This window comes from Coptis chinensis, chromosome 3 (assembly GCF_015680905.1).
Source record: "Coptis chinensis isolate HL-2020 chromosome 3, ASM1568090v1, whole genome shotgun sequence".
Lineage (NCBI taxonomy): Eukaryota > Viridiplantae > Streptophyta > Magnoliopsida > Ranunculales > Ranunculaceae > Coptis > Coptis chinensis.
Window position 1 is genome coordinate 82,604,829 of NC_141458.1, and position 6,001 is coordinate 82,610,829.

The 6,001-nt window shown below is 34.5% G+C and overlaps 1 pseudogene; it reads right to left on the reverse strand.

Annotated features, from left to right (window-relative positions):
• Positions 1-4,002: 4,002 nt before the first annotated feature.
• Positions 4,003-4,852, reverse strand: LOC147511138 (bifunctional aspartate aminotransferase and glutamate/aspartate-prephenate aminotransferase pseudogene; annotated as a pseudogene).
• Positions 4,853-6,001: the final 1,149 nt, after the last annotated feature.

Here is a 6,001-nt window from a genome sequence, read left to right on the forward strand (position 1 = left end):
GTAGCCCTAAAATACAAATCATATTTATATATATATATATATATATATATATATATATATATATATATATATATATATATATATATATATGTACATAATCAATAAAGCAGTTAGTTCATCTACCGAGGTGCCTTAACTTCTAACGAATAATACAATATTTTTAGATACAATAATTAAGGCAGGTAGTTCTTCCACTGAGCCGCCTTAGCTTCCAATTCAAAAATAATAAGACATTTAGTTCCTCTACCGAGGCACCTTAGCTTCAAACCATACTAGATCAACTGCATCTAATAATAAAATAACAAAAATAAAACTTATTCTATACTTATACTGGTGTAGGCCTAATTATAGAGTGGGTCACACCTGCATAAATAATCAATTCAACCCACCCTTATGCAAAACCATTGTGAATGCAAAATAAATTACAATAAAACAAACATATCATATACATAATTCCAATCATCTCATTGAACAATCTCAATGACCAATTTCATAACCACAATAAATCATTTATTATATATTTAATGTACACTTTGATATATCATCACAATTATTGTTTAGAGTTTCTTCAAGTGTCTCTAGAATCACGTCGTCTCTATGTTTTACCTAGTTTTTCTGGCTACCACAATCGCTCTCCAATGCCGAACATATACATCCACATGCCTCCCCTCACGTAATGAACCACTCCGTGCGTAATTACCCTAAGCGGGATATCGCATACCAGGTAACCCTCACAGGAATGCCATTAGGTAAGTACTGCCACTATTCGGCATAAAATATCGTGTGTCTCATTCTAAATTTTGTAAACGAGATAATCAATCCACTATTCGGCTACGATTGCCCTACACATAGGTCAATCAGCATCTTATACACCCTATACAAGGGACAATCATATTACATACACCCGACACAAGGGCTAATCACATGAGTTGTGGTTCCTAAGTTCTAGGATTTTCGTTACGTAATTTATTCAAATATCTTACAATTATATCTCGTAATTATTTCCCACTTTATCATCTGCCAATAAAATATATTGCACTAAAACACAACGTTTGGAAATATCACCGTCCATCTCATAACCATTTTATTCTTTCACGTGCCAAATAAAATTATTGTAATAAACCACAATCCCTTTGGAAATATCTACAAAGACTATAATACCTCATATAACATCTCACAAATATAATAATGGGGCATTTACATTTATTTATGAAAAATGTCGCATTTAATAGATATCATAACATATCATATCATTTAACAGAACAACAATTATAACATATCACATAATGCCACCATTGCTCCAAACATACTGCATAATATTTTAATATTTTTATAGCATTTCAGGAATGTCATGTCACACTGAAATCATATGTACACTTTGATTTACATTACAAAGATTTCTAATTAATCCATCTGAACTCCATTTAGCCATCAAACACGTCTTAACAATAAATAAATTTTCCAATTACAACATTTCTAATTTGTTACGTATATCACATGCTAATAAAATCTATAAATATTTATACTCATACGAAACCAACATTTAATACATATACTGTCATCATCCGAAAATCTTTAATTTATTCTGGTATCAATATACGCTCAATATATACAATATTCATCAAACAATTATGCATGCAACTCTTATTCCAATACATGTAATATAACTCTTTAGACAAATAAAATAATTACTCGTCCAATCAATACACATTTATTTGAAATATTAATACGATACAAATTGCATGATTATTACATTTTTTCTTGTACAACTAAAACCTATACTAATAAGTTACGTATATTGTTCTATGCATGAGAAATTGGTAAGGACAGTTTGACCTTTGTCCATTCTAAAAATTCTAGAGAATTCATATAATCAAAGTTTTGAATCAATTATACCATTCTAAAAATTAGACAGAAAATCCATTTCAATACAAAAATTCCTAAACACTAATTTGTTTAGTATGTGCCCTAAACTATGTGATGGAACAGACCCAACAACTTAAATTCTGCTATTCAATTTTCTGTCGCATTTTTTTGTAAAATTCACATCAAATAGAATATAAACTGGAATCAGTCAAGGCCAATTGGAAATAAAAGATGACTCAGAGAACTAAAATTGTTTAGTTTTGTTGAAAAACTAGTTACATCATCCAATTAGTCGAATTCAAGTTACAAGTTAGTAATTATGCAGAATTCTACAAACATATCATCGTTCCAAATGACAATTAAAATTTCAAAACAAATAGCAAACGTTCATAACTAAATATGGAACTTTTATAAAATGATAATGAAGCATTTATTAAGCAAACAAGATAAAAATCAAAAAAAAAAACGATTTATATATATATTTTGATAAAAATATATCTACTCACTCTTTTGTTGTTGCCATCGAAAGAACAATCATAGAAAAGAATCAACGCCATATAAAATCCATATCACCAAGCAATCGAAATACTTCATTTATTCATTCCTTTTTCTTCTTCTTCTTTTTAATCTTATTTTATTTTTTTTCTTTCTCTATTTTGTTTTTTTCTTCTTTCTTTTAGATCTAAAACAAACTCAAGACATTTCCATATTTACAAATTCTCTACACATTCTTTTTCAATAAAAACTTTTCTCTCTCTACAAATTATAGACATTTTCTTTCTCATCAAAGTCTTTCCATATTTTCTCCCATAAATTATGAAAATTTTCTCTCAATGTTTCCTTATTAATAAAATCTCCACACATTATTTTAAAACTTAAAAACTTTCCTATTAAATCATTTTCAAACCAAACAAACTATTTTTTTTTTTTTTTTTTTTTTTCCAAAAAGTCAAACATACATATTCACTTCAATTTAATAGTCAACTTCAGACATAGTCAATAATATATTAAATTTTGCGAAATAATTAATTTTGGACATTAATAAAAATAGAAGTGTTACAGAATTGAAGACCACTAAACATCTTAAACCATTCTCAATCCAATGGTTCAAGAAAGGTGATTTAGTGGAAGCCAATCAGCAATGTGTCATACCGCTTTCTACAGTCATATTCACAGTTGTGTTCCCATGGATGTTTGTCACCTCTTACTGGGATGCCCGTGGCAGTTTGATCATAAAAGCATTCATGACGGCGCATTGAACACATACTCCTTTGTGCATAATGGGCAATGGTTAATTCTAGAACCGTTACAACCATCGACATCTCTTGCCAAATATATTGTACGTGCCTCTTTCATAGCTGAAGCACGAGAAACCGACACATTATTTGCTATTGCACCGACATTGAACATCAAGTCTACTAATGTTCCTCCAGTCTTGCGTCCCCTTTTGGACTCTTTTTATGATGTTTGCCAAGAGTCAGAAAGTGGGGGCCTTCCTCCACTCAGGGACATCCAACATTCGATTGATTTTATCCTGGGGGTTCTTGACCAAATCTACCTCACTATAGGATGACACCGATACTGAGCACGAAGAACCCCAATGCCAAGTTTCTAAATTGTGTCAGAAAGGTCTATTGAGGGAAAGCAAATCTCCTTGTGCTGTCTCTGCACTGTTGACACCGAAGAAAGATGGGACATGGCGTATGTGTGTTGATAGTTGCACCATCAACAAGATTACCATAAAGTACAGGTTTCCTATTCCCAGGCTCAAGGATTTGCTAGATTCTTTACAGGGAGCTCGGATTTTCACAAAATTTGACCTCAAGAGTGGGCACTATCAAGTCCGTATGCTTGAAGGAGATGAATGGAAGATAACATTCAAAACAAAGCAGGGGCGGATCCAGGATTGCCACTCAAGGGGGGCTGCTACAACTAATATACACTACAAATTTTGTTTTTGGGATGAATTATACACTATTATAACTAGTATTTTTTTTTGCCGGAAAAGTTGGGTGTGTCCCCCCCCCCCCCTAGATCCACCCCTGCCTATGCCTACCGCCAAATACAATTGTTAAGAAATGTGTGGTTTAATATATTGCATACCCGCCAAAACCAACGGTTTCACCTCCAAAGATATCAAGTCCTGCGAACTCTAGCTTTTTGTGAAATACTACTAGCACCTAAAGTAGCTTGACTTTGAATCTTCCTACAAGCTTGAACAAAATGTGTTGGACTAGCAAGGTACCCAAGTCTCCAACCGGTCATTGCAAAGCCGAAAACCCATTAACAATCAATGTTCTCTCCCACATTCCAAGCAAAGAAGCAAAAACTAATATGAGTTGCATAAACGATATGTTCATAAATCTCATCTGATAACACTAATAGTCTAGGATGTTTCGCAACTATTTTAGCAATCTTCTCCGTAAGTTTTATAGGATAAACAGATCCAGTTGGATTCGAAGGCGAACATAGAATAAGTACCCTCGACTTCTCATTAAGTTTTGATTCTAAAACCTTAGGATCCAACAAAAAGTTATTATTCAAAGATGTTTCTACAATCACCGGATTTGCATCAGCCATTCTAGCCATTTCAGGACAACTAACATAAAACGGATCAGGAATTATAACCTCATCACCTGGCGAACAAACATCAAACAATCATTGAAGTACACTTTATTTAGCACCATTACTAACTAAAATCGCGGTGTATAACTAATACCATTCTCTTCTTCAAGTTTATGACATATCGCTTTACATAACTCAAAAGTACCATCATTAAGTATACCTTGTATGCCCTTTATATCGCATTAATCCCCGCTCAAAGAATCAATCGATGGGGTATCGAAATCAGGTTCTCCAAACCGCTAAAGATAACAAGTACACCGGCTTGAACTAGTGCAATAGCTTGATCGGGATTATCATTCACGGTTCTCGACGGTTTCACAGAATTCACTCTAGAACTCAATGTAGTATCGACTGTAAATAGTGTTCATACAAAATTTTTTTTTTTTTGGGAAGTTTGGGGTGGGGGCTGCAGCCCCGGTCAGCCAAAATAGATCCGCCCCTGAAACAAAGGATAACTTGTATGAATGGATGGTTATGCCGTTTGGATTGTCAAATTCACCCTCCACCTTTATGCGACTTATGACTGATATCATGCGCCTTTATATGGGGAAGTTTGCTATGGTATATTTTGATGATATCTTCATCTATAGCAACACTGAATAGGAACATTTACATCATGTACAAACTATTCTCAAAGTTTTGCGCCTACATAAGCTCTATCTGTAGTTAAAGAAGTGTTCTTTTATGGTCTCCTCTGTTGGCCGGCTTTTTGGGGTACATTATTTCAGGTGATGGCATTCGTGTTGATGATTCTAAAGTCCAGGCAATTCTAGAATGGCCTATTCCTTCTTCTGTTTCTAAGGTGTGAAGCTTTCATGGCTTGGCCAGTTTCTACAGACATTTTATTAATGGGTTTAGTAGTATCATGGCTCCTATTATCGCTTTACTACAGGATAAGAATTTTGAGTGGACGGAGGAAGCTACTATAGCATTCAACCTTATAAAGGTGAAGCTTACTTCTGCACCAATCTTGGCTTTGCCTGATTTCTCTCAACTCTTTGAGGTCACTTGTGATGCTTGTAAAATAGGTGTTGGCGCATCTCTCAGCCAGAATGGGCGACCTGTTGCTTTCTACAGCCAAAAGTTATCTGGTCCTTCTAGTAGATACTCCACTTATGATGTAGAGTTATATGCCATGGTTCAGGCTTTGCGTCATTGGCGCCACTATCTTCTTCACAGGGAGTTCGTTCTCAAGTCCGATCATGAAGCATTACGCTTTCTGAACAACCAAGCCAAAGTTAGTGACCGTCAAGCTAAATGGTTTGCGTTCTTATAGGGTTATAACTTTCTGCTCAAGCACCAAGTTGGTAAAGACAACAAGGTGGATGATGCTTTGAGCAGGCGCGAATATGCCCTAGTTTCACTCCACACTACTATTTTTGGGTTTGAGGAACTTAAGACACTTTATCCGACCGACTCTTTCTTTGGTCCTATTCTATCCTCATGCACTGCCAATGCGGGTATTTACGGCGAGTATATTGTTCAGGATGGCTTTCTTTGTAGGGGTTCT